Source organism: Protopterus annectens, chromosome 16.part0 (assembly GCF_019279795.1).
Source record: "Protopterus annectens isolate FY-2018-M chromosome 16.part0, PAN1.0, whole genome shotgun sequence".
NCBI lineage: Eukaryota > Metazoa > Chordata > Ceratodontiformes > Protopteridae > Protopterus > Protopterus annectens.
In genome coordinates, this window is record NC_056750.1 from 786,572,888 (window position 1) to 786,597,362 (window position 24,475).

Sequence of the window (24,475 nt, forward strand, 5' to 3'; positions counted from 1 at the left end):
CATAAAATATAGGAAATAATGTTGTTCTAAAATCTCAGGACATTTGCCATTTTTTCAATTTTTTTGCAGGACACAACTGCCCAAAGAGGGACTGTCCCTTGCAAAGTGGGACAGGTGGTAACCCTAATCTATATGCCTTGGTATGCTTTGAATATTCAAAGCTGCTGCCTTGCCACGACAGGAGCCATGTGAATATTCATGCGGGTGTGGGATCTGTGAGGCTGGAAGCGTGTTTGTGGCAGGATTTGCTACTGCACATCCTGCGAGGTACTACACTTGGAGATTACCGGATATGAAATCTGAAACTTAAACGTATGTCAACATGTACTACTTTGAGAAAACATTTTGTGGCGTTGCACAGCTTGGATTTTGCGAAGGTCGTACAACACATGGGTTATACTGTGCTGAGCAAATTACCGGTCCGGAATGAAATGTGAAATTGTGAAATGTGTGAGTGTGTCAGTCTAAAAAAAAGATATAGCTGAAAACCAAATAGCCACTCCTGTGTTCTCGTTGCGCTAACACAACTCATTCATCGACGATATTCATTTCGCACAGGAATGAATATTCAGCAGATTCTACACGCCACCAGGAATTGTCGGCCTGGAGGCATGGTTAGGGCGGGATTTGCTACTGCGGATCCTGCGAGGGACTTCTCTATTATACCATGACCCCCCATTAATATTCCAAAATGTGCACGCTGATTGACCAGCGTGCATGTTGTAAATCGACTTATACTAATGGAAAAAGGTCCGGTCGCCCGGACTTTTTCCATTAGTATAAGTCAATTTTAAAACACTGTCTCGCTATGTTAAAAGAGTTTAACATAGCGACACAGGTTTACAAAAAGCAACGGAGATCTCCGTTGCTTTTTTTAAAGCTGTCTCGCTATGTTAAACTCCTTTAACATAGCGACACAGTGTGTAAAAAGCAACGGAGATCTTGCTTTCTTCGTTGCTTTTTTTTAAACCTGTCTCGCTATGTTAAATGGGTTTAACATAGCGAGACAGCTTTAAAATAAGCAACAGAGATCTCTGTTGCTTATTTTAAAGCTGTCTCATGTTAAACCCATTTAACATAGCAAGACAGGTTTAAAAGCAACGGAGAAAGCAAGATTGCTTTTACTGTTCGCTATGTTAAATGGGTTTAACATAGCGAGACAGCTTTAAAATAAGCAACGGACATCTCCGTTGCTTATTTTAAAGCTGTCTCGCTATGTTAAACCCATTTAACATAGCGAAACAGTAAAAAGCAACAGAGATCTTGCTTTCTCCTTTGCTTTTGGCCACAGCTCTGATGTACTGAGTAGGCATGTGCAGTGCATCAGAACTGCCGCGGATACCAGACAGCTGCGGAAGGGCAGCAAAGAGGCATTATACAATGCCATTATTTAAGAAAAGTAATTATTTATTTTCTTAAATAATATCATAGTATAATAGCAATAACCCACTTCTGGGTGTGCGTAATGCGGGATTTACCCACGGTTGTCTTTGTTTGGTGCCTCGGGCTTCGCCCTCGGGACCAAACCACGCCAACCGTGGGTAAATCCCACATTACCCACACCCAGGCGTGGGTTATTGCTATAATATTATATCAATATGCCTACTGACTGTTACCAAGAATCTGATCTTTAATGTGAGTAATCAGCTTTCACAAGATTGGTTGTATTTTCAGTCTAATTTATTAAAATCACTTAACTTGCTGCCATGTTTTTAGCAAATCAAAACACTGAAGAAATTAAGTAAAAACACTTCAGAGTCAGACACCACGGAATTGTTTTATTCGGGGAAGCGGTTTCTCTCAAATATTAAACATATGAACTTATTTTTTAAACAACTTTTTATTAATTATAAAACAAAGATCGTACAAAATTATTTAAAGATAAACAGAACAAAACAGAACTATTTACAGATGTCCACAACAAAACGAAACAGAAAAGTAAATCATTAAAAAATAAATAAAAATACACCAAACTTAAACGAAAACAAAACAAAATAAAATAAAATAACCAAAGTCCTCCACTGGTTCTGAGAAAGATGAAAAGCCACCTGAATTTTAACGTTTTCGTTCTTTTATTAAAACAGAACTTCATCAGAAAATGCACCCAACTTTTTCCAATGTCTTAAATACTAATGTCTTGTAAATCACATGTGTAAAAGACACCAATCCTGTGTGAACACATAAATTCAAACATAATTCCTATAACTTTTCATGTTTGAAAATATAATATATGTAATTCTAAATAAATTAAATAAATATTGTAAATATACAAATAAAAAATGTGTGTGTATAATTAATATATATATATATAAAATGCAGAACCTAAAATTTAGATTTGAGTAAAAAACATTTGATGTTGATTACGTCATTTAAGCCAGGTGGCTCATCTGCATTCAACCTGATTTGCCAAATGGCTTCTCTACACTCCAAATGTACCTTATAATTCCCACTAAATAAGGAATCATCCACCTTTTCTAAAACTGAAAAAGTGAATTTTTTGAAACAAGGACAAGCTAGTGAATGCTTGGCTAGAGCGTTTGACATGTCTTTCTTTTTAATGGCTAGATTGTGCTCGTATGTCCTTTTGTTCAATGTTCTGATAGTTTTCCCAATATAATAGTGTTCACATGTTGCACACTGTGCCATGTACACTATATTACTACTCTTGCATGTAAAATGTCCATTTACTTTGATTTCTTTCCTACAGTGTTTCAAAAAAATGTTGGATGTACCACTAGTGAACCTACATTGTTTGCAAGCGTTGCAAGGGAATGTGCCAACCAGAGAATTTGTATAACCAAAAAAGCTTCTGTCTCCCTTTTCCAAAATCATTTTAATATTAGTAACTTTTTTGTATGTAAATAAAGGACCTTTTCCAATAGCTTTCACTAGGTCTTGGTTGCCTGCTATAATTCTCCAATTGTTGAGCACCATTCCCCTAATGATGTCCATTTCATTAGTAATGGGTAAAGGAAATGATAAAACAAAGTTCTTACATGCACTAGAACAATCTGTGATACTACTTTGTAATATTGGACCTTTTAAAATAGGCCTAGCCTTGTCATCTCTCAATACCTTGACCTCTTGTATTATATGATCAAGCCACAATGTGTCATAACCCCTCTGAATAAAAAAGTATTTTAAATCGACTAATTCTATACAAAAAACACTGTCTTCACTGGTCAGCCTACTAAGACGAATAAACTGACCTTTAACTACTCCCCTTTTCATATGGTAGGGGTGCAAACTGTCTTGGTGGAGATATTGATTGACAAAGGTGGGTTTTCTATAAATGCTACTGTGAAAACCTTTGTTTGTACTATCAATATACAAGTGTAAATCCAAAAAATTAATGGATTTACCAAATTCACCCATAGTGAATTTCAAAAAATCAGTAGTGGTGTTTAACTTTTCCAAAAAATTGGTAAAGGAATCAAAATCTCCTTTCCATAAAAACACCAAATCGTCAATGTATCTCCTATAAAAGACAATATTTCCTGTGTCTAAATGTCCAGTCATGTGTTTGTCTTCCCAAGATGCCATAACTATATTGGCAAAACTTGGTGCCACCCGTGACCCCATTGCGACACCTGATATTTGTTTGAAAAGACCTTCTTCAAACCTAAAAAGTTGTTGTCCAATATTAGGTCCATTAGACTACAACAAATGTGTACCTTGGTTTGTCCTAATTGGGTGTGCCTACTGAGATAATCTCTCATGTATTCAATGCCTTCTACCTGGTTGATGCAAGTGTACAATGACACTACATCTAAAGATGCAAAAAACACATTGTCCTGCTCTACATTGATTTCTCTCAATAGTTCCAAAAGGTGCCACGAGTCTCTAAGATAAAACTTAGACTGTTGTACTACTGGATTCAAAATGTCATCTAACCATACTGAAATTGTTTCAGTCTTCGAACCATAAGCTGAAATGATAGGTCTAAATGGCAATTGCTCCTGTAATTTGTGCACTTTGGATATGCCAAATAACACAGCTATCTTGGGATACTCTGTGTATAGGAAGGAGTATGTTTTGTAATCTAAACTTCCTTCACATAACATATCAAAAAGACTACTATCTAGTCTAGCAAAACTTTTTTGCACAAAGTCTGTGTTGACTTTAAGATAAGTAGTCTGGTCAGCTAAAACTGTGTTCATAGCTTTTACATAATCAGCTTGGTTCATTAGCACTATTGTTCCACCTTTGTCAGCTTTCATAATCCAACAATTTTTATTGTTAGCCAAAATATGTAAAGCTTCGGCTTCCCCTTCAGACAAATTCAATGGCCCTTCCTTATTTCTGCCAATAGACCTAAAATCTTGTTCACATTGTTTGTTAAATACAGCAATAGTGGAATTTAACAAATGATTATATGTGCTTACTGTCCTGTCTTGTTTAAAGGGATTTTCAACAGTTTTGATGTTGTCAAAAATAAACTTCAAATTTAGCTTCCTACAGTACAGCTTAAAGTCTACAATCAACTTTGCTTCTTAACAGACGGGACCAACTCGACAGCAAATGCAATCAGTAACTTAAATAGCTGCTAAATTTCCTTAGCTACCGCGGACAGCGCACCTGATTAAAACCTACTTGTCTGGCAGCACTGAACGCTAAGCTGGCAGTAATAAGGATCAATCTGATTTAAACAACATCTGATATGTAGATGTTACGTTCGTAGTGCTTTGTATTCTTTCTCTTGTGCGGTGACAGACATAGAATGGGGTGGGAAGATGGAACCGCAAGTCATGGCATACCCATTCAGCGTCCTTTTCTATAAATTGTCATCTAAAATGCTGAACTTGTAGAATACGGATTCAGCATCCCTGTTATTAATGCTATTGTTTTATATTTTGAGACGTTGTCGTTTACAAATGTAATATGTCCAAAAGTTCGGACTTGCTGCTTCTAAATGACAACTCATAGAAAATCAATAAAGAAAATAAAAAGGATTGCAGAACCGGACAAAGAGAACAGGTGTTCGTTTCTCAAGGGGGAACAAAAACATTACTGGAACAGAGTGGGTTAGATAAACTGACGGGGAAATTGGTGATGACGGAACACGATGGGTGTTGTTCATAAGAACACATAACAGAGTTGCCTATGTTCAGGCCTTTGAATTTTGCTGACACTTTTTGCTGTATCCGCCCCTACCTACTTCTACCCGTTTCTACGAAAGAAGTTATTGCACCGGAACTATTACTTCAGTTTCAGTGCTGTGACAGGAAATGCAGTTATACTTTCTGGTAAGTAGTGTTTGTTTCTTTTTGAAAGATGGTGGTTTTGTTTAGGGCTGCTTGCTTTATTTGGTAGAAGTTTGGTATTTTGGGGGGAATTATGATATTGTGACATTTCCTTTTTTCCCTTTAGTCGATATATATTTTTAAATATTCTGTTGTCTCTCTACCAGTTAATTGCTCGGGTTTAACTTTCTTTTGTTAACTCCTGCAACACTCTTAAAGGGAAGGGGATTTCCAGTGGGCAGAGTTTGAAGGCGTGTTAGGTGAATGTGACTTTGTGGCATTCATGAATTTAAATTCCTCTTACGTCAGGGTAATACTGCGGTTAACGAAGAGTAAACGTTACTTGTCTTTGCTCTTGGCCATAGTTATCAACGACTCGTGGATAAGCATATAATTAATTTAGGGATACTTTTAGAATTGCTACTACTTACGTGAGGCACTGACAGAGTAAGATAATGTGATCAATATACATTTTTATGAAGTAAAGGGGAGTCTGTAACTCTTAACTGTTGTAATTGTTATTTACTAATGTGCCTCTCAGTCGTACCATTATTATGATGAACATTCCTCGTTTTAGCTTTTAAAGCGTTCATGTCACTTAAGTTCCCAACTGAAAGGGTCTGTTAACCATTTGGTATAATTAATGTTTCTAACGGGATATCCATGATAAATAGAGCTGCATCCTGTTTAACTCATCAAAGTAACTTTTTATAGAAAGTGGAACACTTTTTAATAATCCTTTGAGTGCCCTAGTTGAAGTTGTAGGAAAAATATTAGTAAGTGTTCCATTGTAGGTAAGTGTTCCACTGTAGGAAAGTTGTTAGTAAAGTATTAAGTTTTCACAGTTTTTTTAAGCCACCCAAATATGAGCCAGTCAGGTAAATTGAGGGGTGTGCTCGTGGGTATTGATTGGCATACCCCCCCCCCCACACACACACACACACACACATTCCCTGTACAGCAAGTTTTGCTGTTCATGCTTAATGCTGACGCGGTTTAGTAAACAATATAGGTTTAACTGGATTACTTTCACTTAGCTTTTTTTTCTTGTGCAAGAACCTCCTGAATCATTTGCTGTATTATTACTATAGCTAAGTGGCCCATAGACACACATTTGGTTTATTTTCTTTGCTTACGTTTTGTAATGCCACTTCACAGCTGTAAACTGCCCATGGTTTTGATTTAAATTTTATCTGTTCCTCTTACTTCCTCTTAAAACGGATGACTTTTGAGCAAAAAAGATGGTGCCAGTGATTAGTTATGTACTTTTCAGAAAATGTGTATTCATTCATATTCTATTCATCTTGTCCGTGTCTCCAGGGACTACTACAAATACTTTAAGGGTCTCTTGATTTGTTTAGGGCATGTTATAAACACCCTCTTTTTCTGTAATCTATTTGAAATATGATAGTGTACAGAGACCACATTTCTTTTAATTATTCTTTGTGGTGGGTTACCTCACTTCGTTGATATTTTTATGTGGCTTGGGAAAAAGAATTTGAAAGTGACTTGTTAATTTTTTTTTTATTATTGTGTTGTGTAAAACTAGAGACGTGTGTTCATTGAAACAAATCTCCGACAGGAGTAAAACATTATTGTGGGGCATCTGTGGGCAAGTCTATAAATACTGGATTTTCTTGTAACTTTTTGCCAGGCTAGTTTTATGTAACTACGGTTTAGTAATGTACGTACCCGTAATACTCTGGAAAGTACTAGGATATCTAAGTGCAGACAACAACGGTCAAAGTAGCAACAAAATTTAAAAAAATGGAACACCAGTTAAGCAGAAAGCAGTTCAGAAAGCTTGCATTTCACTTTTTGAACTCTTTCAGCTGAATTGCTGTTCAGTTTTCTAAATTTGTTGCTGCTTTGACTGTTATTTCTTGCACTTTGATACCCTAATACTACTGTATCCCATAGTGTAGGCTGGATTCAGATCTGCTGAATCTAGCCTGTGTGGATATATTGAGCACTAAAACCAGCCGGAAATGCTCTCCTGCACCCTTGTGGCAGAAGTGTGCAACCCAGGACATCTCTGAGTTGGGGTACTGAGTAGGCAGAAGGCTCAGTTTTTGGCTCTCCCAGCAGCTAGTTAAGAGTTACAACTGTGTAATTTTGTTTGTATTTAAGCACTGCATTTGCATGTAGCCATAGACACAAATGCTTGGAAACAAAAACATTTTCCCTTGATACTTGCTAGTGAACCCTTGGCTCCACTGCCTCTGTGAGAAGCGCAGTTGCACATTGCTACCCTGCAAGCAACCCAGCTGAACTTTAAGGCATTGATGTAGTTTTTCACTCTTGGAAGTCCACAGGATAGCCACCCTTGTTGGTCTTAAAGCAAATCCTGGTCCACCCTGTCCGTCTCCACTAGTCACTGTAATATATATACCTGCCATAATGGATGGACAGTTTCCTACCATTTCTCCAGCCAACCTGATTGACATGGGCATCCTGAGGTGATGTAGCAATTGCCTTATGTACACTGACAACCACTTGCTCTTAAAGCAAACCAATACAGTCTGTGAGAGATGTAATGATAACATGAAACTAGAATCAGTCCTTTTCACAATACAGCAAACAAGACCTAAAACAAGTTGTCAGCGGACACACCTTCCCTCTCACACAAGAGAAGGTCAAGACATCCAGGCTCACATATGTGGAGTACTCCCTAAGAGCCTACCAAAAGACCAGAGACCTTCCAAGTGTAAACATACACATTCTGGTACACTGACAGAATCACCACAATGCACATATCGGTGTCTCAGCAAATAAGTCCCTAAGGCAAGACGCCTCAAAACCAAATGCTCTGGTTATAGACAACTCATTAGTGAGAAACAAGGATATCTACCTCACCAGATTGAACAAAACTGTCTTCTACCTATTCTGGTACTAGGATCTGTCAGATGACACACGCACTCAAGTCACTGCAACTGTTACCATTATGACTGTCATAGTACATGGTGTAAATAACTTGAGATGTAGCTCTAGGACTATAGGAAGAGAGACATGACTGAACTCTCAGATTGTGTCCTAGGCATGTATGTCCCTAGCCCTAAGCAGCATTCTACTTTCACTGAGGATAATGCCACAATATAGGCAAAAAATTATTTATTGCAATAATTGGCTTCTGGTATCTGCCAGGGAAGATGTGGTCAACAGTCCACTCTACTTTGCCAGAGATGGCCTTCACTTGTCTCTTCAAGGCTTTAAAATACTGTTAAAAATGCTTTATTCCCCATAGTGCCTTTTTTAGGCAATGTCCAAACAGCAAAACCTCCGACATAAAGAAATCCACTAAAGACAAACTCAAGGTCCTGCTCCTTAATGCTAGGAGTTTTAACAAACTGCACTCCCTGGAAGTACTCCTCACCTTAGAAGATGCTAACGTTCATGTAGTCACAGGGATCTACTTTTATACCTCGACACTCGCAACACCGAATGTTATTTTCCAGAGAAGAAAATAAATACTGGAAATGCTGAAGAGACAGTGTTTCCAAGGGCAAGTAAACACTTGCCCAGCATGGGGAAATATGCCCTTTTCTCCACTTTAGTGTGATCCCGGAGTTGGTATGTGTAGTTAGGTCCAGCAACTATGTGGGTTTTATTTAGTCCAGTGTGGTTACGTTAAGTTTTGGGCAAGTGTTTACTTGCCCTGAGTAAAATCAGCCCTTCGGGATTTTCAGTATTGTTGTTTTTTGTTTTGGGGAAAATAACATTGTCTTTTTAATTTCTCCAAGTCTTTTGGGTTTCTAATACCATGACTGGAGTGCACCCCTTTCCAAAGTCAAAGTACGATTAAAGTTCGTGAATTTAGTATTGTTTCAGTCTTTGAAGCCAGTAGTGCTCTTCTCAGCACCTGCAATGTGTCCAGTAATGACTCCTGCAGTTAGTATGGAGTTAACATGTATTGTCAGCATATCCAAGTATGATTGTAAATTCCTTTTATAAGACGTGTTCCTCCTACTACTATTAGAACTGTCTGGGTATCTTTCTTCCACATTGCTGTCGTTTCTGCCTGCAGATCCTGATATTTTATGACTTTGTCTCTCTCTCTATGCAAGACACCGTAGTCACTGGGTATGGCACTTTCAATGATCAGTGCTACTCTCTTTTCCTGGACCACTATATCTGGTTTTCTGGCATCTATCTTTTGAACTGTTGGTAATGGATGATCCCAAGTGATGTAGATTTCCTAATTTTGTATGATGCTTTGTGGCTCATGTTTCCAGTGGTTTTTGGCCACTTCAATACCATAATGTTTGCACAATCCACAGTGCAACAGTCTCACCACATTATTATGCCTTTCAGTATACAGTCCTTCTGCCATTAGTATGTCACAACCAACAACGAGATGTGCAACCGTTTCCGATTTCAGTTTTACAAAACTACATTTCTGTTTCTCTCACATGTTCAATGGATTTTATAAACCAACATGTATGCAGCCCAAGTGTTGTGGGTGTCGAGATGCAAAAGTAGATCCAGTCACAGAGACTTGGTTCAAGGCTGCTGAGAGCACCCCAGCAAGCTGCGATGCCTTTCACATAGAAATCAAAATGAGCATGAAAGAAACAAACAAAGGTGGAGGTGTGTTCATATTAATCAAATCCAATACACCTCAAGACTGGTGAAAACAGTAAGACTCTGGAGCGATTCCAGGTCCAATTAACTATAGAAAAAAACATCCTTCCACATCCATCGCTAGCTACAGGACCCCCACCATGAACGAGCAGAAGCACAGTGCCTTCCTGGACTTGCTAGAGTCACTCAACATACAGCCAAACACCCTGGTCATGGCAGATTTCAACTATCCCTCCATCGAGTGGGAGAGCTACAAGAGCACAAATACGATCACTACAAGGTTCCTGGATTCAAATGCCCTAGCACAGTTGATCCAGACCCCCGCAAGGGGCTCAAATGTCATGGACTTACTGCTGACCAGTATTGGGGGGGGTCACTGCACTACCCCATGTAAGGTCAGATCATAAATCTTCATTTGAAGTAAAGATCAAACCTGCCCCCGTCCCCCACACGAGAAAGAAAAACTGAAAAATATTTCTCCAAAGCTAACTTGGTGCATATTCACCATGACTGTTAACTTATAGGCCATCTGGAGCAGTAGCAATGCAGTAAAAGTGCAGTACATGTTGCAAATTTGTAAATTGGCCATAGTGCAATACTCTAAGGTCCATAGTACAATACTCCTTAAGGTCCATTCAAAGTGCACGGATCAATGAAATGTCTTAATCGAGTAGCTGTAGAATACTAGTCTCATGCAAGTAAGTGTTCACTACAAAAAGTGTTAAAATGTTTGTAATTATGTGCAGTTTTAGTCTGTCTGCTTGCATGTTTGTGGTGTAATAGCTAGGTGTTGTGTGTAAATGTCTGAAAATAGTTTATATGATGTCTGCATATTGAGTCCGGAGACATGGAATTTCATTCAGTTTTTGCATTTGTGTGATTTCTGATTGACAAAGTTTACTTGGACTTGACTTGACTATTGCCTTCTAAACAGCGGTATAAAAAGATTCAAAGCCCCTGCCAACATAGACAACAATATCTCTGTGCCGAGGAGTATACAATTGCCCTATATAGCCACTTAAATGCATTGACTTAGCTGTATCTAACAGTAGCAAAACTAGGTCTTCCCAAAAAAACAAACCAGCCTGGTGGACTGTAAGTATAAACAAGTTATACAACAAAAGAATCTGATCTCTAAGAACAGGAGGGACCTAACAGGAATACCCTAAGCAAATTTAGATATCTTGTTAAGTCATCTAAGGCTAGCTGAGGGTCGAAATTAGCATCCCTGACTAAAGACAGTCACAAGGCATTCTTCAGCTATGTCCGTAATCTGAGGAAATGCTGAGCTATGTGCCAAAGTGGTACTACTTGCACTGAACCGGAGGAAATTGCTAGCTTGCTAGCTGACAGATTTCGTGATAACTTTATCTCCTGTCCCCACCTGACATAACCTCAAATCATTCCTAACACCAGTCCTTTACAGAGTATCTCCAAGGAACAGGTCATGCAAGCTCTCTCCACGGACAAAAAACGCAGCCTGTATGGGACCAGATAACATCCCAGGCTGCTTACTCAACAATCTAAAAGAAGATCTAGGAGAACACCTGAGCAATCTTTAACCATAGCCTGAAAACTGGATTTGTCCTGGCAGAGAGTAGAACAGCAGCAGCAAGAGTTCCATCAGCTGACCCTGGGAACCATCAACCCATAAGCCTAACCAGCCTTATCTGCAAGACCACAGAAAGACTCTTCATGGGCCTTGTGCACAAGGACATAAGCGACTTTCAAACTCTTGACCCAACCCAGTTTGGCTTAGTCAAGGGTAGGTCTTGCTTATTAATCCTGGTAGACTTCTTTGAGTGTCACCAATGCCCTGGATGAGGGTAAAGTGGTACATACTGCCTGTCTTGATTTAGCCTAGGCTTTTGACACAATCCCAGATTTGGGTATTGGGGAGAAGCTGTCCCCGGTTGGGATCAACCTGTACATTACTAGATGGATAGCAAACTGAATCACTGACGGAACACAAACTGTCAAAGTTGGAGTCCAACCCCACCAATAGACCAGGTACCAGTGGGGTACAGTAAGGATCTGTGCTGGGCCCTCTATTGTTTGGAATCTATTTCTCTGAAGTCAGGTGAAGGTAGATGGCTTGTAGCTTACCAAGTTGCAGAGGACTGTAGACGGGGGTGCAGTTAGTCCCCCAATGATGTTAACATATTACAGAAAGGGCTGATGCAGACAAATGATTGGTGCCAAACTCCTGACTCCTGGACTAAAACTTTAACACAACAAAATGCCTCATCCCCTTTGACAAAGTAGTAGATCCTGCTAGTTATGATATAGATGGCACCCCTCACAGCACAAACTCAGTGGTGCGAAACTTGGATCACAGGTTGTTGGCAAACTAAACTTCGACCTTTTGTCTGTAGTGGTAAGGATAGCATTCTTCATTGTGCATCTCATAAGGGCATCCCATCCAAGATCAGGGAGGTTATAGCTCCACTGTACTCGACCTTTGTCAGAGCACTAATCGAGTACAGTGCTCCCTTCTGTATGTACCTCATCAGACACCTGCAGCAACTGGAGACACCCAAGCATTTTTTTTTTTTTTTGGAATCCGGGGCCTCCAAAACGAGATGTACATGGAAAGTCTAAAAGCCCTGTCACTCTACTGTGTATCATACAGGCTACTGAGAGGAAACCTGTGCCTAGCCTACAGAGCAGTCTTGGACCCTACCCTAATGTAATAGTTGCACATCTGCAAGTCAAATGGGACAAGAATAACTCACTCCAGAGATCTCAGCCTAGCCTGTGACATCAGCACATATCTGAGAGACAGATATTTCCCAGTGATGACCGCTCCTCTGGAATAAACTCCCACTCCCATGTGAAGCAGAGCTCCTCAATGACTCTGTTCAAGTACAACCTTGACAACTGGATGGGTTACCGTAAAGTCATCCTGAGGGTGACATGGACAGGGGGTGGTCGTTGCTGATCACAGTATCACTTGACTGCCTAAATTTGGTCAATAAGGATATTTGGGTTTGTATGTGGTTAGGCTTGTAAAGGCCCCAGGGCCATTAGCCTAGTGGCCTCCTATGAAAGGGAAATGGCCCTTGGACCTTTTCCGCTCACAACCAGAAGGTAAATACAGTGTGTATATTTGAGCAGTCCCAACACCAAACAGTGGACTGTAGGAGGAGAGGCAAGTCCACACAGTCCATGGCAGGAAGGAGATCTTAACCAGTAAGCCACCATTCTTCCTATGTATTCCTAGTTCTGCTGTGAATATCACAGGTTTTGGACAAAGTCTAGAAACTGCAAACTATGTATTTAATCTAGTGCCTGAACCCTAGGTTATTGTGGTTTTCCCCTCCCTTTTCTTCTCCCTTTCAGGTTAAACTGCATAGAACCCATTTTCAGAGGAGGATTAAGGATAACTCCAGATATTTTCTACAGCATAAATAAAACTTCTATATACACAAGTGGGAGTTTTCCATTTGAATATGGAAATACTATGATAGTGGAGAAAAGTAAACTGCAGATGAAATTCATGCATACTTACTGTGATACATTTAGCTATGCTTTGATCTTTGTATTTTGTCTTTGCAAAGTGTAGCAGTGTAGTGGCATATAGTGCCTTTTGAAGTTCACTGAGTTGGCATCGGTGGTGAGCTTGGTGTTAATTTCAAGCAAAATGCAATCAATATACACTGCATGCAAGTGTCTGTAAAATAGCTATATAGAGTATATTGAAGAGCCAGATATTAGTTGGTAAACAATGTATAAAAATCTACGAGAGCTTATGAAAATAATGGATAAAATAACAGAACTAATGTGAGAGGTGGTAAAAAAATTGGACAGAGAAGTGGAGGAAGGACATAAGATGGGGGGGGGGGCTAGAACTTTTGAAACTTTAACAAGTCTGATATTGGCAAGAATAAAGAAATAATGGGAGTGAATGTGATGAGGTTGTGAAAAGCTGAGCAGAGATTTATTACCACCCATTCCTTCATTGAGCATTATGAAAATAAAAAAAATGACAGGAAAAGATATTAAAATGATTGTTAGAAATTAGATTAGTATAAAGATCTTGTTAGATTAGTATAAAGATCTTGTCTTTTTTGGATTTGTGTTTATCATAAAATGTATTCGAGGCATTATCTTTCAATTTAAATGTCTAATTCAGTAATGTTTTCAGTATAGCCAATATTCCAGGAATTCTAGCTGTTAGTTCTAGACCTTTCAAAGATGGAGTAGAAATTTCTTCACATTATTAAACACCCCCTCCCCTTTATAACTTCTAATATCTAGCTGCTATTTTATGTCCAGAACCTGAAAACCAACAAAGGTTCACCAAGGTTAATATTCTGTTTTGGTATTCCACCATAACCATTTTAAATAATCTATTATTCTTTTGAAACAAAAGTCTCTGTATGACTGGTCCTTTTTCCATGATATTATCATTCTTTGTATGTTGACGTGAAGGTTGTATTAGAATTTCATATTGGTTAAAGTTGAGTTTTTCATCCTTGTATGCAATATGATTTTATAGAGAAAAGCAACTTCTGCTTTGTTTTGTTTTTAGTTTGGATATATTAACTCTACTTGTTTTCTGTTCTTACCAAAGCTGTTAGTAGTTTAATGTTTTAAGTTTTTTTATTAGTAAATGTTTTCTTTAAGTTGTTAATTATTGTATCTAGAGCTTACTGTGATCCTTTGTATTTTTTGTAGGCCTTTGTTCAAAGTATCTTTTTGTAGTCCAAGATGAATTGATAGGCCCTCCCTCTACACTTTGGTAAATGTGCTGATACTTAAGAATTGCAAGAAAAATTAATTTCTGACTTTTCTGTAAATGTCACAGACATCTTTGATACTGCATTCAAGTAATCTTAAAATGCTAAGTAGTGTAAACAAACATTTAAAGTTTAAAGCTTAGCATAGCAATACTGTGATGCTTATGTAAATTTGTCAAAAGAGATGACAACTACCTTTGAATCGTTGACTGATGTAATTGCTGTGCTTTTATGTGAAAGGCAAGGCTACACTAGAAGCAGCTGTGAATCGGTGTAAGTTCTCCTTGTCTTCCTCTGTGCAGTAAAGACAATGGAAAGCAGTTTCACACCTCTCTGTTTTGTTTACAACAGTCTGAGCTCCTGACTACAAAGTGGGTGGTCATTCCCTTCTTTGATACCAAAGTGAGGACAGTGTGTGTGTGTGTGTGTGTTGATCTGATGTTGTAAATCTTTGTTCATTAATTACTATTAGTACCTTGGTTCCGTCCTTGGAACCGATACGGCTGTTTCCAAGCTCGCGCCAGCCCAAAACTCTCAGCTAAGACCTACCCATAATGCCCCCCTCCTAGTTGCTCCCGATCTCATTTGCCGCATTCAGTCAGACGTGTTAGCCATCTCTCTCAAAGCCAAGTAGAAAATTATTTTTAAGACTGTTTCTCTTCAAAATTGTTTATTTTTTTATCTATACCTGAAGACCAGCTGCACTGGTCCAAGCAGTTGATTCTATGGTCATAGTGGTGGCCACCAAGATGGACCTGGCAGAAGATAGTTCCACTGTCCATCCTGCAAACAGGGAGTCCCGGACCATGGACAAACTAGGGAAGCAGACCTGTGCTTCAGCGACCTTCCCCATTCCCATTCAGTCGCTGAACTATCTGGCACACTTGACCTGCCTCCAAAGAGACCTAATCTCCGAAATGTCTTCCTCTTTGGTGGGGGTACTGCCTGATGAGGTGCGTGATAGTCACCTCGCAGCTAGCTATCCTTGAATCCATCTTTAACTCCTCGATGCGTTTATCTCACACCACCGAGGGGGGCAGCTCGAGTTGCCGCATCAGGCATTGTCATGAGATGTAATGCTTGGATGGGGTTGTGTTGACTTTGCAGACCCCTTTTAAATCTTTCTTCATCAATGCATCTGTTGACGAATCTGCACTTTTTGGACCCAAAGTAAGAGACCCTTTCACATAGTGAGAAAGACTGAAAGACCTTGTCTGCTGTGGGTATATGCTTTTCCAACCCCCAGAGGTCCTACTCCAGGAACCAGAAGGGAGGAAAAATCTGGTTCAAAAAATCTGAAGGATCTTTTCTTGGCACTCGTGGTGAACAGTCCCCCTGGGCAGAGGGGGCAACTCATATGGAAGACTCCCCTTTTAGGGTAGAGGGGATCTGTGTAACCAGGGCGCCAGAGATTTTCTCCGGCAGACCCTACCAGTGCTCCTGAGCAGTGACCTGATTGCTTTCCTCTGGAAGCAGTCGGGTGTCGTTTTTCTCTGCATCTACCAGCCTGGCATCTTATTACTACCGATGTTTGGGTGCAGAGAATAATATCAAGAGGCTACCAAATACCATTCGATTTTAACTCCTAGACCCGTCAAACGAATCCCCGATGTACCAACCAATCGGAGGGAATTAGCAGCCTTAGAAATAGAGAAGCTGCTAAGAAAGAGTCATCCAACCAGTCCCACCAAATGATGTCTCTTTTTAGTGCCAAAAAAGACAGGGGACTGGAGACCAATCCTGGATCTTGGCCTATTGAACAAATTTATCAAACCTCAAATATTCCAGATGGTCACTGTACAGTCCATCCCTTACTAGGGAGGGACAACTGGATGTGCTCTATAGACCTCCAGAACTCGTACTACCACATAAAGATGGATCACCGCTCCCGGAGGTTTCTCCACTTCCTGCTGGGAGCTAGTCACTACCAGTTCAGGGCACTGCCATTCTGTCTCTCGACAGCCCCCCCCCCCCCAGTGTGTTCACCAAATGTATGGCAGTTGTGGTAGCTCATCTTCGACTACAGGGATTCCAGGTGTTTCCCTATCTAGACGATTGGCTCCTTACCGATCCAACCAGGAATCCCCTAGTCCGCAGCCTCTCTTGCATTCAAGGTCTCGCACTCCGCTTGGGGATTACAATCAACAAAGACAAATTTCAAATGTCCCCAATGAAGACACTGGAATTTATTGGAGCGGTCTTCGACACAACATCCTGTCAAGCTCCACCCCCCACCCCCGGCCTTTGAAAATAAGACACCAAATCCAAGATCTTCTTCCTCAGACATGTGTACCAGCACGTCTTGTACTGCAACTATTAGGCTCCATGGCGGCTGCCATTACCTTAGTACTACTGGCGAGACTGCACATGAGAATCCTGCAGTGGCTCCTTTCTGCACAATGGTCGTTGCTAACTCACCCACTCGACCACATGATACGTCTTGCAAACCGTTGCAGGGAATAAATGCTATGGTGGATGAAGCCGCAAAAGAATCTTTGTCGACAGCTCTGTCTTCCACGGCCACAGTGACCATGGGCGCTTTCCTGTTTGGGCTGGAGGGGGCATTTCCAGGAAAAGACTGTCCAAGGCACCTGGTTCCCCCATGAAGACCAATTTGCACATAAATGTCCTGGAACTGAGCAGTTCTGTTAGCGTTGCAAGCGTTCCATGCATTCCTACCCTCTGGGACCATTGCAATTCAGTCAGACATGTCAGTCTGGTATATTAAGCAAGGTGGAACCAGGTCTTACCCCCTGTGTCAGGAAGCCATGAGGATTTGGCACTGGGCTGTAGCTTCCAGCCGCTTTCTTATAGCAACACAAATTCCTGGAATTTCCAACCTTATTTCAGACAGTCTGAGCCAGAACATCCTGATGCCTCACGAGTAGTCCCTCAACCCTGTAACAGCGGATCGGAACTTCAAATGCTGGGCAAGCCTTGCTGCGATCTGTTTGCTTCCCCCCCTAAACTACAAATGCAGAAGCTACTTTGCCCTGACCACCCCCCTCAGGGGATCCACCAAGGGATGCTCTAACACACGATTGGCCCTGGGTCGTCTGTATGCCTTTCACCCATTTACCCTCATTCCAAAATTTCTCCAGAGAGCTCAGAGGTTGAGAAGCAAAGTGATCCTCATTGCCCCCCTGTTGGCCCTGTCAAGTCTGGTTCCCGTTTCTATGGCCTCATCTGATTCACAGCCTGTGGATCCTGGATCATTCCCAAGACCTGTTATCTCATCCTTGGGGACTGATTCATCCGAACCTGCACCGTCACAAGCTCGCAGCTTGGTTCCTCTACTTCCAATGATTGCCAGGCTGCCTGATATCCCATCTCCTGTTCATGAAATTCTTCTGGCTTCACACAAACCTTCCACCAGGAAAGTTTATTCTAGTAAATGGACTAGGTTCTCTATTTGGACCAAAGATCAGAACTTGGACCCTTTCTCTATGCCTATTCAAGAGATCCTACAATACCAGACTACTCTTTTTACATGCAGGAGCCTCAGCATAGACTATCACTGTACATTTAGCAGCAATTGCCAATTTCCATAATGGACTTGATGATGATTCTTCAGTTATGTCACACCACCTATGCAAGACCTTTTTGAAAGAGGTATTAAATGTTTAACCTCCGGTCAAGCCTCCCTTAGAACCCTGGGACTTGACTTTGGTATTTCAGTCTCACAGGTCCTCCTTTCGAGCCCTTTGATTCATGGGATTTAACATTTTTGTCATGGAAAACCTTACTTCTAGTAGCACTTATCTCATTGAGAAGAAAATCTGAGCTGCAGGCCTTGAGTGTCAAAAGAGACCTTACTTGCTCTTCCACACAGCTAGGTTGTTCCTTCGTATGGACTCTTCTTTCTTGCCCGAGGTCATTTCTGTTTTTTCCATTAACCAACCTGTTGATCTGTCGGTTTTCTTCCCTCAGCATTTTAATAGAGGGGAGTACCTTTTGCACACCCTTGATGTGCATCGGCAGCTTTGTTGTTATTTGGACAGGACTAAATCTTTCAGGAAAACAGATAAATTGTGTGTGGCCTTTGCAGGACCCAGACTGGGTACACCTGTTTCCAACGTGACTTTATCCTCCTGGCTTAGAAAAGTCATTACCTTTATCTACCAACAGAATAAGCTAGCCTTACCTTCCATAATAAAGGCTCATTCTACCAGATCTATGGCTACTTCTGTAGCATTTCATTCCAGAGCCTCTATGAATGGTATCTGCGCAGCAGCCACTTGGGCAAGACCTCATACCTTTATCTCTCATTACAAATTGGATTTGGCGTCCAGGGGACGAGCATCTTTTGGTTCTATGGTGCTCAGGACTATCCTTCCTTGGGGCCACCCAGGACTCGAGTAGCTGGAGACTCTGTCATAATAGTAATTAATGAACAAAGATTTAAAACATCAGATGAAGAAGTTGTCTTACCATAATGTTCCATCTGTGTTGTAGATCTTTGTTCATTCATTACTTCCGCCCTCCTTCCCCCTACCTGGACTCCAGGTGGGCTTTAGGAACTCCTGGTTAGGGTATTTGCTCAGACAGAGCCTTCTACTATTTTTTTCTATTATCTAGGGGCGGGTAAACTCTATCTGGAGTGACTAGGAGAGGGGCATTATGGGTAGGTCTTGGCTGAGAGTTTTTGGCTGGTGCGAGCTTGGAAACGGCCGTATTGGTTCCGAGGACGGAACCGAGGTCCTAATAGTAATGAATGAACAAAGATCTACAATACAGATGGAACGTTATGGTAAGACATAACTTATTTTTCAGTTGCATATTAGAAGTCCTATTTATCTACATCTTATTGCAAGAGAATCAGTGCTACAACAAAATACACAATATAGGTAACACTATGTACAATATATATATGTGCTACAGAAAATCAACTTCTGATTGATTTGTGTCACAGTTTACATACTGTTCATAACTGCTACAAGTGAGGTTTAGATTAAACACAGACTAACGAAAGGATATGTCTTGTGCCTTTTTCAGTTTACATTCACAATAATTTCTTTTCTCGTCCATCTATTCTTTTAAAATATGGCCCAGGAGAAGACTCCAGTATTTTAGAAAGTATGAATGCTTAACTTAATTCAATATCAGTTTGTGCTGATATATACTTTGCCGTACTTCTGAAGCACTCCCATGACAATTTGGTTTGATCTAACCAGTTCTGGGTAATGTACAATTTTACTAGAGAGAAGAGGGTAATTTTAGAATATGCAGATTAAGGTTGGGCATCTTTTGAAAGGTGATTTGCAAAATTGCAAATTCCCATGATGATGTGGATTTTTGATATCCCATCTTCTCTAGTCTGACTCTTGGTGAATATCATAATTTAGAAGTACATTTGCAGCTCCAAAAGATGTAGAATAGATCAGTTTGTGAGTAGCGGCTCGGACAGTTTGGTGAAACTTACGAGTTGAAATTGTTGAGTATTTCTTGGGTAAAGTAAGCATTGTTATGTATATTCAATTAATAACTGAGTTTCTGAAAAGAGATCAATTTTAATCAAGCACAAAAGTCCAAAACCAGTAAAATAGTTTAAAGCACACCAGGATCCACAAAATTGTAATTTGAGCGCTTTCATCTTATTAAATAAAAAACTTCATCAGAATGAACATATAATACAATACAAGCATCAACTGACCCAACTTGTAAAGCACAGGTAATTAACATAATTAATTGACAATAATTAACTAAGGTATATGCCTCTTAAAAATATACATACTATGAAAATACTAATGCAGACCATCATCACAAATATGTTGTAATATATATGACATACTAACAGATATAAAACAAATGCGAGACCAAAAATCATACAATTAGAGAAACATTGTTTTAACTGAAGCTGTTTGACCCAAAGCATATAGTTATTTAAATGTACCCTTCTGCCTTAAGTCTAAGTATAGAACTTATAGAAATAGTGTTATTTAGTCCTGGTTGTTGAGTGGCATTAGTTCTCAATTGCCACCTTAATTCCCATAATTCTAAAAAATCATTTAGCGGGCCACCTCTATCCCCCCAAAAGCACTTGTTCAAAAACTGTGACCCTCAGTTTTAAGAACGATTAATGCCGTTAGAAGTAGGATTTATCAGTATTTCTGTGATATAAAGAAACCAGAATTAAAAAAATGCTTTGGCAGTACATGTTCTTACAAATGAGGGTCACAGTTTCAAGTTCACAGTATTAGAACAAGTGCTTTTGAGGGATAGAGGTGGCCCGCTAAATGACTTTTTATAACTACGGTAATTAAGGTTGCAATTGAGAACTAATGCCACTGAACAACCAGGACTAAATAACACTATTTCTGTAAGTTCTATACTTAGACTTAAGGCAGAAGGGTACATTTAAATAACTATATGCTTTGGGTCAAACAGCTTCAGTTAAAACAATGTTTCTCTAATTGTAGGATTTTTGGTCTCATATTTGTTAGTATGTCATATATATTACAATATGTGATGTTGGTCCGCATTAGTATTTTCATAGTGTGCATATTTTTTAAGAGGCATATACCTTTTTAGTTAATTATTGTCAATTTTAATGTTTTGATAGATTTAGATTTTTTGCTCTTCAGTAATTTCTTTCTGCTTTTCAACCCAGTATTTTGAATACAAAATAGATGGTTTATATCTAAGGGATGCTATCGGCCTATGTGTTTCATAGCATTATTTTTCCTAAGGTTAGTAAGTTCTGTAATGTATTGCACATATTTTTCTTTATCGTTTACTTCAGAATCTTCTTGTTGAAGTGCATAGTTGTCTAATTTGCCTTGGCATAATGATGTATCCTTTCAGAAGGTTAAGGATATTCCTTGTGTCCTCCTAAAGATTTTTTTTCCTATGTCTGTAAATATCCCAGATGTTGCATTTCTTAATGACCGGATAGCTGTCCAATTTTATCATCTCGTTATTTAATCTGAGGTTTGGATTTGGATGTACTGGTTGTAACAGGATGTAAGTTTTAGTGCTTCCATCATTTTTTGAAATCGGGTTTTCCCTGATTTATAAATGGAAGAGCTTTGGGATTGATTTTACAGTTTTTGACGTAGTCATACCATAACTTAATCCATAGTGAATACCAGTTTTTACCCTTGGGGATTCTATTCATCAACTTGAATGATCCTGTTTGAATTTCTAATATCACAAGTTAAGTCCGTTAGACCCAGTCCTCCCTTTTCCTTGGGATACATTAACTTCTGGTAGCTGATCCTGACAGACTTGGGATACCAGATAAACTTAGCTAAAGCTACCTATAGTTTTCTAAAGAAGTTTTTCCTGAACTATTAAATTTGTTGCATTGAGTTGAAATCATGACCTTGGGAGAATATTGATTTTTTTTTTTTAATTGTTGCTTTAGAAAGAAAGGATAGCTTCATTCTCCCCATAACTGGATATCTTGTTCAATGTCTGCCCATATCTTTAGTAAATTCTTCTGCATGAATAGTTTTGGGTTATGTTCAAAGGATATCCCCAAGTATTTTGGGGAGTATTCCTGTTTTATTTCCGAAACAGGTAAATATGAATCGGTATGACCTAATGGATTGAGAGGTAAAACTTAGGGATTTTGTGAGATTAATTTCATAGTCTGAAACTTTTGAGAATTTAACTGAGTCTAGAATTTTGCTCAAGTCAGTGTTAGTGAATGTGAAATTATAAGTTTAAATCATCGGCAAAGGCTGTTCCAGAAATTTGCAATAATAAAATTGCACTATGATGGCAAGTTCTTTGGTTATGAGTAAAAATATAGGTTCTATATAAAAGTTAGAGGTACAGAGATAGCGGACATCCTTGTCTGGTCCCATGTAGAATTGTTGGATTTGAATTTGTTTTATTGTGTAAGCAATACCATATAACTTTTTTTTTATTATTTTATTTAACATTTGTTTACCGGGAAAGTCCGACTTGGAACAAAGACTATTTTCAGCAGAGGCCCAGGGAGAAAACCTTCAGATACACGTCTTTGTAATGTGGGAGGAAGCCAGAGCACCCAGAGGAAACCACAGACGCAGGGAAGACATGCAGACTCTGCACAGATGGCACCCCAGCCAAGAATCGAACCGGAGAACCTCTTGCTGTGAGGCGACAACGCAGCCGCTGCACCACTGTGACGTCCATTATATTTGTAAATTCTCTTGGTGTATCAAAATAGGGCTGAGTATTACTTTGTTAAAGGTTTTACATGCATCTAAAGCAAGGGCATGGATGTGCTTTTTTTTTTTTTTTTTTTTTCCCCCCTAGATAACAAGATCATTGTATCCAAGGTTAATGTGTTATCACATGTCTGCCTACCATTTCATGAATCCCGACTGTCCAGGTGATATGTTTGGAAATACTATTTTAGTCTGTTTGCAATCAATGCAGCTATAATTTTGATGCCTAGATTTATAAGAGAAATTGGTCTGTAGTTTCTTGGGGTTTTTGTTATCAAATTTTCCTTTAGGTATAAATATTGTCTTTGAGTTATTTAAATATAGATTTGCAGTGACATTCTATTTTATATAGTTATAGATTTTCATTAAAAGTTTTGATATTTTTTGCCCAAGGATTTATAAAACTCAGCAGTACCACCATCAGGTCCAGGAGCTGTACTTGTTTTCAGACCATTTATTACAGAAAGGATTTCTTGTTGCATGAAAGGAGCTTTAGGTAGATCCTTCTGTGTTTAACTTGCCTTTGGGAAATTTAGATTCTTTAGAAATATCTCTCTTAATTCCATAGTTTTTAGCATTTGTTGGCCATATAGCTTTGTATGTAAATCTTTGAAAGTTTTAATGATTCGTATTTGTTCCCTTGGTATTCAATTTCTGTTATCGTAGGGGCACTGTTAAACATTTATTGTCCTTGTCAGTAATCTTGGGAGTTTGTGCCCGTTCTGAGTACCTTGCTAAGGTTTTTATTTCTGTGAAAGAGCATTGTTCTCTATGCATTTTATACATCTATAGCTATATTACACTTTTTTGTAAGTTATTCATCTGTGTTCTCAGTACTGAGTTTGGGTTTTTTGGATTGATTTTTTTTTTCTTTTTGGATTATTTTTCTTTTAGTTTAGTCTTTCTCTTTATGTATTTTAATTAAAATCCCCCCAATCCTTGCTTTACTTGCTGCCCATTGAATATCTTGGGGAATATCAGTCATTGTTATGTCATGATAGAGTTAGTCTAATATGTTAATTTCCTGTATTGTTTCCTTTTTCTGTAGTAAGTTAGAGTTTAGAGACCAGTATGTACACCTTGTTTTCAGGCTTGGATCATTAGGCTATCCTATTTTAATTGTAATCTTTGAGTGGTCTGAAAAAAAACCTAGGTCCTGTATACTAGTTTTTCTACCTTTTAGAAGCATTTCTGATATCAGAAAGAAGTGTAATGTAGACCATGATTTAAAACATTTGGAGTAGTAAGTGAATTTTATTGTAGATGAGTTATTACTCCGGTAGCAATGTAGGTCAAATAAGTTAAAATCTGTTTTTAGATTTATTGTTATGGAGGCCTAGGTGTTATACGATTTGCTTTTACTTGTTCTGTCTGTTAAGGGGTCAGTTATTGCATTCTGGCTACCTCCTATTATATAGTAGTAGTTTGGAAATAGAGTTAGAATGTTATAAATTTCTATGATAAAATCTTGTTTCGTACATGGACTGTACAGGCTGAAGAAAATAATTGGTTTTTGTAGACTAGAGCTTTTAATTGAAAAAGGGCACAGTCTCCCAATTAATATTGGAGTAGTGATCTGTAATCATCTATTTGAATTAGTTTTTAATTAAAATTGCAACCTCCTTACTGTTTGGCTCATTACCTGACGCAGTTTTTTTTTCTCCCAATCTTCCTTTAACGTCTCTTTCTTGTATAAATATAAAGTTTGCATCTGATTTAAAAGCCAAGTGCATAATTTAATTTCCTTTTC

At 39.0% G+C, this 24,475-nt stretch overlaps 1 protein-coding gene across 1 annotated transcript in view; it reads left to right on the forward strand.

Moving 5' to 3' along the window:
- The first annotated feature begins 4,760 nt into the window (after positions 1–4,760).
- TRAF2 (TNF receptor associated factor 2) overlaps positions 4,761–24,475 on the forward strand; it is a 1,028,101-nt gene continuing 1,008,386 nt past the window's right edge. The window contains exon 1 of the mRNA XM_044058477.1: positions 4,761–5,246. The gene's annotated coding sequence lies outside the window, so the exon portion shown is untranslated. The remainder of the gene's footprint in view (positions 5,247–24,475) is intronic.